This window comes from Semicossyphus pulcher, unplaced genomic scaffold (assembly GCF_022749685.1).
Source record: "Semicossyphus pulcher isolate SPU_LCO1_2020_fin unplaced genomic scaffold, fSemPul1.0.p SCAF_16, whole genome shotgun sequence".
In the NCBI taxonomy this organism is placed as follows: Eukaryota; Metazoa; Chordata; class Actinopteri; order Labriformes; family Labridae; genus Semicossyphus; species Semicossyphus pulcher.
The window spans coordinates 28,560,614-28,575,393 of record NW_027211670.1 but is presented as its reverse complement, the minus strand read 5'-3'; positions in this window follow the sequence as shown (position 1 = coordinate 28,575,393).

Sequence of the window (14,780 nt, the reverse complement as noted above, 5' to 3'; positions counted from 1 at the left end):
ATTGATTTCATCTTTAACTGATTTCATCGTTAACTGAGTTCATCTTCATTTAACTGATTTCATTTTCATTCTTCATTTAACTGATTTCATCTTTAACTGATTTCATCTTTAACTGATTTCATCGTTAACTGATTTAATCTTCATGTAACTGATTTCATCTGTAACTGATTTCATCTTCATGTAACTGATTTCATCTTCATGTAACTGATTTCATCTTTAACTGATTTCATCGTTAACTGATTTCATCTTCATTTAACTGATTTCATCTTTAACTGATTTCATCGTTAACTGATTTCATCTTCATTTAACTGATTTCATCTTTAACTGATTTCATCGTTAACTGATTTCATTCTTCATTTAACTGATTTCATCTTTAACTGATTTAATCTTCATGTAACTGATTTCATCTGTAACTGATTTCATCGTTAACTGATTTCATCTTCATTTAACTGATTTCATCTTTAACTTATTTCATCGTTTACTGATTTCATCTTCATTTAACTGATTTCATCGTTAACTGATTTCATCGTTAACTGATTTCATCTTCATTTAACTGATTTCATCGTTAACTGATTTCATCTTCATTTAACTGATTTCATCTTTAACTGATTTCATCGTTAACTGATTTCATCTTCATTTAACTGATTTCATCGTTAACTGATTTCATCTTCATGTAACTGATTTCATCTGTAACTGATTTCATCGTTAACTGATTTCATCGTTAACTGATTTCATCTTTAACTGATTTCATCGTTAACTGATTTAATCTTCATGTAACTGATTTCATCTGTAACTGATTTCATCTTTAACTGATTTCATCGTTAACTGATTTCATCTTCATTTAACTGATTTCATCTTTAACTGATTTCATCGTTAACTGATTTCATCTTCATTTAACTGATTTCATCGTTAACTGATTTCATCTTCATTTAACTGATTTCATCTTTAACTGATTTCATCGTTAACTGATTTCATCTTCATTTAACTGATTTCATTTTCATTCTTCATTTAACTGATTTCATCGTTAACTGATTTCATCTTTAACTGATTTCATCGTTAACTGATTTAATCTTCATGTAACTGATTTCATCTGTAACTGATTTCATCTTTAACTGATTTCATCGTTAACTGATTTCATCTTCATTTAACTGATTTCATCGTTAACTGATTTCATCTTCATTTAACTGATTTAATCTTTAACTGATTTCATCGTTAACTCATTTCATCTTCATTTAACTGATTTCATTTTCATTCTTCATTTAACTGATTTCATCGTTAACTGATTTCATCTTTAACTGATTTCATCGTTAACTGATTTAATCTTCATGTAACTGATTTCATCTTCATGTAACTGATTTCATCTTTAACTGATTTCATCGTTAACTGATTTCATTTTCATTTAACTGATTTCATCTTCATTTAACTGATTTCATCTTTAACTGATTTCATCGTTAACTGATTTCATCTTCATTTAACTGATTCCATCGTTAACTGATTTCATCTTCATTTAACTGATTTCATCGTTAACTGATTTCATCTTCATTTAACTGATTTCATCTTTAACTGATTTCATCGTTAACTGATTTCATCTTCATTTAACTGATTTTATTTTCATTCTTCATTTAACTGATTTCATCGTTAACTGATTTCATCTTTAACTGATTTCATCGTTAACTGATTTAATCTTCATGTAACTGATTTCATCTGTAACTGATTTCATCTTTAACTGATTTCATCGTTAACTGATTTCATCTTCATTTAACTGATTTCATCTTCATTTAACTGATTTCATCTGTAACTGATTTCATCTGTAACTGATTTCATCGTTAACTGATTTCATCTTCATTTAACTGATTTCATCTTCATTTAACTGATTTCATCTTTAACTGATTTCATCGTTAACTGATTTCATCGTGAACTGATTTCATCTTTAACTGATTTCATCGTTAACTGATTTCATCTTCATTTAACTGATTTCATCGTTAACTGATTTCATCGTTAACTGATTTCATCTTCATTTAACTGATTTCATCGTTAACTGATTTCATCTTCATTTAACTGATTTCATCGTTAACTGATTTCATCTTCATTTAACTGATTTCATCGTTAACTGATTTCATCGTTAACTGATTTCATCTTCATTTAACTGATTTCATCTTTAACTGATTTCATCGTTAACTGATTTCATCTTCATTTAACTGATTTCATCGTTAACTGATTTCATCTTCATTTAACTGATTTCATCTTTAACTGATTTCATCGTTAACTGATTTCATCTTCATTTAACTGATTTCATCTTTAACTGATTTCATCGTTAACTGATTTCATCTTCATTTAACTGATTTCATCTTTAACTGATTTCATCTTCATGTAACTGATTTCATCTGTAACTGATTTCATCGTTAACTGATTTCATCTTCATTTAACTGATTTCATCTTTAACTGATTTCATCGTTAACTGATTTCATCTTCATTTAACTGATTTAATCTTCATGTAACTGATTTCATCTTTAACTGATTTCATCGTTAACTGATTTCATCTTCATTTAACTGATTTCATCTTCATTTAACTGATTTCATCTTTAACTGATTTCATCGTTAACTGATCTCATCTTTATTTAACTGATTTCATCGTTAACTGATTTCGTCTTCATTTAACTGATTTCATCTTTAACTGATTTCATCGTTAACTGATTTCATCTTCATTTAACTGATTTCATCGTTAACTGATTTCATCTTCATTTAATTGATTTCATCTTTAACTGATTTCATCGTTAACTGAGTTCATCTTCATTTAACTGATTTCATTTTCATTCTTCATTTAACTGATTTCATCTTTAACTGATTTCATCTTTAACTGATTTCATCGTTAACTGATTTAATCTTCATGTAACTGATTTCATCTGTAACTGATTTCATCTTCATGTAACTGATTTCATCTTCATGTAACTGATTTCATCGTTAACTGATTTCATCTTCATTTAACTGATTTCATCGTTAACTGATTTCATCGTTAACTGATTTCATCTTCATTTAACTGATTTCATCTTCATTTAACTGATTTCATCTTTAACTGATTTCATCGTTAACTGATTTCATCTTCATTTAACTGATTTCATCGTTAACTGATTTCATCTTCATTTAACTGATTTCATCGTTAACTGATTTCATCGTTAACTGATTTCATCTTCATTTAACTGATTTCATCGTTAACTGATTTCATCTTCATTTAACTGATTTCATCTTTAACTGATTTCATCGTTAACTGATTTCATCTTCATTTAACTGATTTCATCGTTAACTGATTTCATCTTTAACTGATTTCATCGTTAACTGATTTAATCTTCATGTAACTGATTTCATCTGTAACTGATTTCATCTTTAACTGATTTCATCGTTAACTGATTTCATCTTCATTTAACTGATTTCATCTTCATTTAACTGATTTCATCGTTAACTGATTTCATCTTCATTTAACTGATTTCATCGTTAACTGATTTCATCTTCATTTAACTGATTTCATCTTTAACTGATTTCATCGTTAACTGATTTCATCTTCATTTAACTGATTTCATCGTTAACTGATTTCATCTTCATTTAACTGATTTCATCTTTAACTGATTTCATCGTTAACTGATTTCATCTTCATTTAACTGATTTCATCGTTAACTGATTTCATCTTCATTTAACTGATTTCATCTTCATTTAACTGATTTCATCGTTAACTGATTTCATCTTCATTTAACTGATTTTGTCTTTAACTGATTTCATCGTTAACTGATTTCATCTTCATTTAACTGATTTCATCTTTAACTGATTTCATCTTCATTCAACTGATTTCATCTTCATTTAACTGATTTCATCGTTAACTGATTTCATCTTCATTTAACTGATTTCATCTTCATTTAATTGATTTCATCGTTAACTGATTTCATCTTCATTTAACTGATTTCATCGTTAACTGATTTCATCTTCATTTAACTGATTTCATCTTTAACTGATTTCATCGTTAACTGATTTCATCTTCATTTAACTGATTTCATCGTTAACTGATTTCATCTTCATGTAACTGATTTCATCTGTAACTGATTTCATCGTTAACTGATTTCATCTTCATTTAACTGATTTCATCTTTAACTTATTTCATCGTTAACTGATTTCATCTTCATTTAACTGATTTCATCGTTAACTGATTTCATCTTCATTTAACTGATTTCATCTTTAACTGATTTCATCGTTAACTGATTTCATCTTCATTTAACTGATTTCATCGTTAACTGATTTCATCTTCATTTAACTGATTTCATCTTTAACTGATTTCATCGTTAACTGATTTCATCTTCATTTAACTGATTTCATCGTTAACTGATTTCATCTTCATGTAACTGATTTCATCTGTAACTGATTTCATCGTTAACTGATTTCATCGTTAACTGATTTCATCGTTAACTGATTTCATCTTCATTTAACTGATTTCATCGTTAACTGATTTCATCTTCATTTAACTGATTTTGTCTTTAACTGATTTCATCGTTAACTGATTTCATCTTCATTTAACTGATTTCATCTTTAACTGATTTCATCTTCATTCAACTGATTTCATCTTCATTTAACTGATTTCATCGTTAACTGATTTCATCTTCATTTAACTGATTTCATTTTCATTCTTCATTTAACTGATTTCATCTTTAACTGATTTCATCTTCATTTAACTGATTTAATCTTTAACTGATTTAATCTTCATGTAACTGATTTAATCTTTAACTGATTTAATCTTCATGTAACTGATTTCATCGTTAACTGATTTCATCTTCATTTAACTGATTTCATCTTTAACTGATTTCATCGTTAACTGAGTTCATCTTCATTTAACTGATTTCATTTTCATTCTTCATTTAACTGATTTCATCGTTAACTGATTTCATCTTTAACTGATTTCATCGTTAACTGATGTAATCTTCATGTAACTGATTCCATCTGTAACTGATTTCATCTTCATGTAACTGATTTCATCGTTAACTGATTTCATCTTCATTTAACTGATTTCATCTTTAACTGATTTCATCGTTAACTGATTTCACCTTCATTTAACTGATTTCATCTTCATTTAACTGATTTCATCTTTAACTGATTTCATCGTTAACTGATTTCATCTTCATTTAACTGATTTCATCGTTAACTGATTTCATCTTCATTTAACTGATTTCGTCTTTAACTGATTTCATCGTTAACTGATTTCATCTTCATTTAACTGATTTCATCGTTAACTGATTTCATCGTTAACTGATTTCATCTTCATTTAACTGATTTCATCTTTAACTGATTTCATCGTTAACTGATTTCATCTTCATTTAACTGATTTCATCGTTAACTGATTTCATCTTCATGTAACTGATTTCATCTGTAACTGATTTCATCGTTAACTGATTTCATCTTCATTTAACTGATTTCATCTTTAACTTATTTCATCGTTAACTGATTTCATCTTCATTTAACTGATTTCATCGTTAACTGATTTCATCTTCATTTAACTGATTTCATCTTTAACTGATTTCATCGTTAACTGATTTCATCTTCATTTAACTGATTTCATCGTTAACTGATTTCATCTTCATTTAACTGATTTCATCTTTAACTGATTTCATCGTTAACTGATTTCATCTTCATTTAACTGATTTCATCGTTAACTGATTTCATCTTCATGTAACTGATTTCATCTGTAACTGATTTCATCGTTAACTGATTTCATCGTTAACTGATTTCATCGTTAACTGATTTCATCTTCATTTAACTGATTTCATCGTTAACTGATTTCATCTTCATTTAACTGATTTTGTCTTTAACTGATTTCATCGTTAACTGATTTCATCTTCATTTAACTGATTTCATCTTTAACTGATTTCATCTTCATTCAACTGATTTCATCTTCATTTAACTGATTTCATCGTTAACTGATTTCATCTTCATTTAACTGATTTCATTTTCATTCTTCATTTAACTGATTTCATCTTTAACTGATTTCATCTTCATTTAACTGATTTAATCTTTAACTGATTTAATCTTCATGTAACTGATTTAATCTTTAACTGATTTAATCTTCATGTAACTGATTTCATCTTCATTTAACTGATTTCATCTTCATTTAACTGATTTCATCTTTAACTGATTTCATCGTTAACTGAGTTCATCTTCATTTAACTGATTTCATTTTCATTCTTCATTTAACTGATTTCATCGTTAACTGATTTCATCTTTAACTGATTTCATCGTTAACTGATGTAATCTTCATGTAACTGATTCCATCTGTAACTGATTTCATCTTCATGTAACTGATTTCATCGTTAACTGATTTCATCTTCATTTAACTGATTTCATCTTTAACTGATTTCATCGTTAACTGATTTCACCTTCATTTAACTGATTTCATCTTCATTTAACTGATTTCATCTTTAACTGATTTCATCGTTAACTGATTTCATCTTCATTTAACTGATTTCATCGTTAACTGATTTCATCTTCATTTAACTGATTTCGTCTTTAACTGATTTCATCGTTAACTGATTTCATCTTCATTTAACTGATTTCATCGTTAACTGATTTCATCGTTAACTGATTTCATCGTTAACTGATTTAATCTTCATGTAACTGATTTCATCTGTAACTGATTTCATCTTTAACTGATTTCATCGTTAACTGATTTCATCTTCATTTAACTGATTTCATCGTTAACTGATTTCATCTTCATTTAACTGATTTCATCTTTAACTGATTTCATCGTTAACTGATTTCATCTTCATTTAACTGATTTCATCGTTAACTGATTTCATCTTCATTTAACTGATTTCATCTTTAACTGATTTCATCGTTAACTGATTTCATCTTCATTTAACTGATTTCATCGTTAACTGATTTCATCTTCATTTAACTGATTTCATCTTTAACTGATTTCATCGTTAACTGATTTCATCTTCATTTAACTGATTTCATCGTTAACTGATTTCATCATCATTTAACTGATTTCATCGTTAACTGATTTCATCTTCATTTAACTGATTTTGTCTTTAACTGATTTCATCGTTAACTGATTTCATCTTCATTTAACTGATTTCATCTTTAACTGATTTCATCTTCATTCAACTGATTTCATCTTCATTTAACTGATTTCATCGTTAACTGATTTCATCTTCATTTAACTGATTTCATCTTCATTTAACTGATTTCATCGTTAACTGATTTCATCTTCATTTAACTTATTTCATCTTTAACTGATTTCATCGTTAACTGATTTCATCTTCATTTAACTGATTTCATTTTCATTCTTCATTTAACTGATTTCATCTTTAACTGATTTCATCTTCATTTAACTGATTTCATCGTTAACTGATTTCATCTTCATTTAACTGATTTCATTTTTAACTGATTTCATCTTCATTTAACTGATTTCATCGTTAACTGATTTCATCGTTAACTGATTTCATCTTCATTTAACTGATTTCATCTTTAACTGATTTCATCTTTAACTGATTTCATCTTCATTTAACTGATTTCATCGTTAACTGATTTCATCTTCATTTAACTGATTTCATCTTTAACTGATTTCATCGTTAACTGATTTCATCTTCATTTAACTGATTTCATCGTTAACTGATTTCATCTTCATTTAACTGATTTCATCGTTAACTGATTTCATCTTCATTTAACTGATTTCATCTTTAACTGATTTCATCGTTAACTGATTTCATCTTCATTTAACTGATTTCATCGTTAACTGATTTCATCTTCATTTAACTGATTTCATCTTTAACTGATTTCATCTTCATTTAACTGATTTCATCGTTAACTGATTTCATCTTCATTTAACTGATTTCATCGTTAACTGATTTCATCTTCATTTAACTGATTTCATCTTTAACTGATTTCATCGTTAACTGATTTCATCTTCATTTAACTGATTTTGTCTTTAACTGATTTCATCGTTAACTGATTTCATCTTCATTTAACTGATTTCATCTTTAACTGATTTCATCTTCATTCAACTGATTTCATCTTCATTTAACTGATTTCATCGTTAACTGATTTCATCTTCATTTAACTGATTTCATCTTCATTTAACTGATTTCATCGTTAACTGATTTCATCTTCATTTAACTTATTTCATCGTTAACTGATTTCATCGTTAACTGATTTCATCGTTAACTGATTTAATCTTCATGTAACTGATTTCATCTGTAACTGATTTCATCTTTAACTGATTTCATCGTTAACTGATTTCATCTTCATTTAACTGATTTCATCGTTAACTGATTTCATCTTCATTTAACTGATTTCATCTTTAACTGATTTCATCGTTAACTGATTTCATCTTCATTTAACTGATTTCATCGTTAACTGATTTCATCTTCATTTAACTGATTTCATCTTTAACTGATTTCATCGTTAACTGATTTCATCTTCATTTAACTTATTTCATCGTTAACTGATTTCATCTTCATTTAACTGATTTCATCTTTAACTGATTTCATCGTTAACTGATTTCATCTTCATTTAACTGATTTCATCGTTAACTGATTTCATCATCATTTAACTGATTTCATCGTTAACTGATTTCATCTTCATTTAACTGATTTTGTCTTTAACTGATTTCATCGTTAACTGATTTCATCTTCATTTAACTGATTTCATCTTTAACTGATTTCATCTTCATTCAACTGATTTCATCTTCATTTAACTGATTTCATCGTTAACTGATTTCATCTACATTTAACTGATTTCATCTTCATTTAACTGATTTCATCGTTAACTGATTTCATCTTCATTTAACTTATTTCATCTTTAACTGATTTCATCGTTAACTGATTTCATCTTCATTTAACTGATTTCATTTTCATTCTTCATTTAACTGATTTCATCTTTAACTGATTTCATCTTCATTTAACTGATTTCATCGTTAACTGATTTCATCTTCATTTAACTGATTTCATTTTTAACTGATTTCATCTTCATTTAACTGATTTCATCGTTAACTGATTTCATCGTTAACTGATTTCATCTTCATTTAACTGATTTCATCTTTAACTGATTTCATCTTTAACTGATTTCATCTTCATTTAACTGATTTCATCGTTAACTGATTTCATCTTCATTTAACTGATTTCATCTTTAACTGATTTCATCGTTAACTGATTTCATCTTCATTTAACTGATTTCATCGTTAACTGATTTCATCTTCATTTAACTGATTTCATCGTTAACTGATTTCATCTTCATTTAACTGATTTCATCTTTAACTGATTTCATCGTTAACTGATTTCATCTTCATTTAACTGATTTCATCGTTAACTGATTTCATCTTCATTTAACTGATTTCATCTTTAACTGATTTCATCTTCATTTAACTGATTTCATCGTTAACTGATTTCATCTTCATTTAACTGATTTCATCGTTAACTGATTTCATCTTCATTTAACTGATTTCATCTTTAACTGATTTCATCGTTAACTGATTTCATCTTCATTTAACTGATTTTGTCTTTAACTGATTTCATCGTTAACTGATTTCATCTTCATTTAACTGATTTCATCTTTAACTGATTTCATCTTCATTCAACTGATTTCATCTTCATTTAACTGATTTCATCGTTAACTGATTTCATCTTCATTTAACTGATTTCATCTTCATTTAACTGATTTCATCGTTAACTGATTTCATCTTCATTTAACTTATTTCATCTTTAACTGATTTCATCGTTAACTGATTTCATCTTCATTTAACTGATTTCATTTTCATTCTTCATTTAACTGATTTCATCTTTAACTGATTTCATCTTCATTTAACTGATTTCATCGTTAACTGATTTCATCTTCATTTAACTGATTTCATTTTTAACTGATTTCATCTTCATTTAACTGATTTCATCGTTAACTGATTTCATCGTTAACTGATTTCATCTTCATTTAACTGATTTCATCTTTAACTGATTTCATCTTTAACTGATTTCATCTTCATTTAACTGATTTCATCGTTAACTGATTTCATCTTCATTTAACTGATTTCATCTTTAACTGATTTCATCGTTAACTGATTTCATCTTCATTTAACTGATTTCATCGTTAACTGATTTCATCTTCATTTAACTGATTTCATCGTTAACTGATTTCATCTTCATTTAACTGATTTCATCTTTAACTGATTTCATCGTTAACTGATTTCATCTTCATTTAACTGATTTCATCGTTAACTGATTTCATCTTCATTTAACTGATTTCATCTTTAACTGATTTCATCTTCATTTAACTGATTTCATCGTTAACTGATTTCATCTTCATTTAACTGATTTCATCGTTAACTGATTTCATCTTCATTTAACTGATTTCATCTTTAACTGATTTCATCGTTAACTGATTTCATCTTCATTTAACTGATTTCATCTTTAACTGATTTCATCGTTAACTGATTTCATTTTCATTTAACTGATTTCATCGTTAACTGATTTCATCTTCATTTAACTGATTTCATCTTCATTTAACTGATTTCGTCGTTAACTGATTTCATCTTCATTTAACTGATTTTATCTTTAACTGATTTCATCGTTAACTGATTTCATCTTCATTTAACTGATTTCATCGTTAACTGATTTCATCTTCATTTAACTGATTTCATCGTTAACTGATTTCATCTTCATTTAACTGATTTCATCTTTAACTGATTTCATCGTTAACTGATTTCATCTTCATTTAACTGATTTCATTTTCATTCTTCATTTAACTGATTTAATCTTTAACTGATTTCATCTTCATTTAACTGATTTCATCGTTATCTGATTTCATCTTCATTTAACTGATTTCATCGTTAACTGATTTCATATTCATTTAACTGATTTCATTTTTAACTGATTTCATCTTCATTTAACTTATTTCATCGTTAACTGATTTCATCTTCATTTAACTGATTTCATCTTTAACTGATTTCATCTTTAACTGATTTCATCTTCATTTAACTGATTTCATCTTTAACTGATTTCATCTTCATTTAACTGATTTCATCGTTAACTGATTTCATCTTCATTTAACTGATTTCATCTTTAACTGATTTCATCTTTAACTGATTTCATCTTCATTTAACTGATTTCATCTTTAACTGATTTCATCTTCATGTAACTGATTTCATCTTTAACTGATTTCATCGTTAACTGATTTCATCTTCATTTAACTGATTTCATCGTTAACTGATTTCATCTGTAACTGATTTCATCTTTAACTGATTTCATCTTCATTTAACTGATTTCATCGTTAACTGATTTCATCTTCATTTAACTGATTTCATCTTTGACTGATTTCATCGTTAACTGATTTCATCTTCATTTAACTGATTTCATCGTTAACTGATTTCATCTTCATTTAACTGATTTCATTTTCATTCTTCATTTACCTGATTTCATCTTTAACTGATTTCATCGTTAACTGATTTAATCTTCATGTAACTGATTTCATCTGTAACTGATTTCATCTTTAACTGATTTCATCTTCATTTAACTGATTTCATCGTTAACTGATTTCATCTTCATTTAACTGATTTCATCGTTAACTGATTTCATCTTCATTTAACTGATTTCATCGTTAACTGATTTCATCTTCATTTAACTGATTTCATCTTTAACTGATTTCATCGTTAACTGATTTCATCTTCATTTAACTGATTTCATTTTCATTCTTCATTTAACTGATTTAATCTTTAACTGATTTCATCTTCATTTAACTGATTTCATCGTTATCTGATTTCATCTTCATTTAACTGATTTCATCGTTAACTGATTTCATCTTCATTTAACTGATTTCATTTTTAACTGATTTCATCTTCATTTAACTTATTTCATCGTTAACTGATTTCATCTTCATTTAACTGATTTCATCTTTAACTGATTTCATCTTTAACTGATTTCATCTTCATTTAACTGATTTCATCTTTAACTGATTTCATCTTTAACTGATTTCATCTTTAACTGATTTCATCTTCATTTAACTGATTTCATCGTTAACTGATTTCATCTTCATTTAACTGATTTCATCTTTAACTGATTTCATCTTTAACTGATTTCATCTTCATTTAACTGATTTCATCTTTAACTGATTTCATCTTCATGTAACTGATTTCATCTTTAACTGATTTCATCGTTAACTGATTTCATCGTTAACTGATTTCATCTTCATTTAACTGATTTCATCGTTAACTGATTTCATCTTCATTTAACTGATTTCATCTTTAACTGATTTCATCGTTAACTGATTTCATCTTCATTTAACTGATTTCATCGTTAACTGATTTCATCTTCATGTAACTGATTTCATCTGTAACTGATTTCATCGTTAACTGATTTCATCGTTAACTGATTTCATCTTTAACTGATTTCATCGTTAACTGATTTAATCTTCATGTAACTGATTTCATCTGTAACTGATTTCATCTTTAACTGATTTCATCGTTAACTGATTTCATCTTCATTTAACTGATTTCATCTTTAACTGATTTCATCGTTAACTGATTTCATCTTCATTTAACTGATTTCATCGTTAACTGATTTCATCTTCATTTAACTGATTTCATTTTTAACTGATTTCATCGTTAACTGATTTCATCTTCATTTAACTGATTTCATTTTCATTCTTCATTTAACTGATTTCATCGTTAACTGATTTCATCTTTAACTGATTTCATCGTTAACTGATTTAATCTTCATGTAACTGATTTCATCTGTAACTGATTTCATCTTTAACTGATTTCATCGTTAACTGATTTCATCTTCATTTAACTGATTTCATCGTTAACTGATTTCATCTTCATTTAACTGATTTAATCTTTAACTGATTTCATCGTTAACTCATTTCATCTTCATTTAACTGATTTCATTTTCATTCTTCATTTAACTGATTTCATCGTTAACTGATTTCATCTTTAACTGATTTCATCGTTAACTGATTTAATCTTCATGTAACTGATTTCATCTTCATGTAACTGATTTCATCTTTAACTGATTTCATCGTTAACTGATTTCATCTTCATTTAACTGATTTCATCTTCATTTAACTGATTTCATCTTTAACTGATTTCATCGTTAACTGATTTCATCTTCATTTAACTGATTCCATCGTTAACTGATTTCATCTTCATTTAACTGATTTCATCGTTAACTGATTTCATCTTCATTTAACTGATTTCATCTTTAACTGATTTCATCGTTAACTGATTTCATCTTCATTTAACTGATTTCATCGTTAACTGATTTCATCTTCATTTAACTGATTTCATCTTTAACTGATTTCATCGTTAACTGATTTCATCTTCATTTAACTGATTTTATTTTCATTCTTCATTTAACTGATTTCATCGTTAACTGATTTCATCTTTAACTGATTTCATCGTTAACTGATTTAATCTTCATGTAACTGATTTCATCTGTAACTGATTTCATCTTTAACTGATTTCATCGTTAACTGATTTCATCTTCATTTAACTGATTTCATCTTCATTTAACTGATTTCATCTGTAACTGATTTCATCTGTAACTGATTTCATCGTTAACTGATTTCATCTTCATTTAACTGATTTCATCTTCATTTAACTGATTTCATCTTTAACTGATTTCATCGTTAACTGATTTCATCGTGAACTGATTTCATCTTTAACTGATTTCATCGTTAACTGATTTCATCTTCATTTAACTGATTTCATCGTTAACTGATTTCATCGTTAACTGATTTCATCTTCATTTAACTGATTTCATCGTTAACTGATTTCATCTTCATTTAACTGATTTCATCGTTAACTGATTTCATCTTCATTTAACTGATTTCATCTTTAACTGATTTCATCGTTAACTGATTTCATCTTCATTTAACTGATTTCATCTTTAACTGATTTCATCGTTAACTGATTTCATCTTCATTTAACTGATTTCATCGTTAACTGATTTCATCTTCATTTAACTGATTTCATCTTTAACTGATTTCATCGTTAACTGATTTCATCTTCATTTAACTGATTTCATCTTTAACTGATTTCATCGTTAACTGATTTCATCTTCATTTAACTGATTTCATCTTTAACTGATTTCATCTTCATGTAACTGATTTCATCTGTAACTGATTTCATCGTTAACTGATTTCATCTTCATTTAACTGATTTCATCTTTAACTGATTTCATCGTTAACTGATTTCATCTTCATTTAACTGATTTAATCTTCATGTAACTGATTTCATCTTTAACTGATTTCATCGTTAACTGATTTCATCTTCATTTAACTGATTTCATCTTCATTTAACTGATTTCATCTTTAACTGATTTCATCGTTAACTGATCTCATCTTTATTTAACTGATTTCATCGTTAACTGATTTCGTCTTCATTTAACTGATTTCATCTTTAACTGATTTCATCGTTAACTGATTTCATCTTCATTTAACTGATTTCATCGTTAACTGATTTCATCTTCATTTAATTGATTTCATCTTTAACTGATTTCATCGTTAACTGAGTTCATCTTCATTTAACTGATTTCATTTTCATTCTTCATTTAACTGATTTCATCTTTAACTGATTTCATCTTTAACTGATTTCATCGTTAACTGATTTAATCTTCATGTAACTGATTTCATCTGTAACTGATTTCATCTTCATGTAACTGATTTCATCTTCATGTAACTGATTTCATCGTTAACTGATTTCATCTTCATTTAACTGATTTCATCGTTAACTGATTTCATCGTTAACTGATTTCATCTTCATT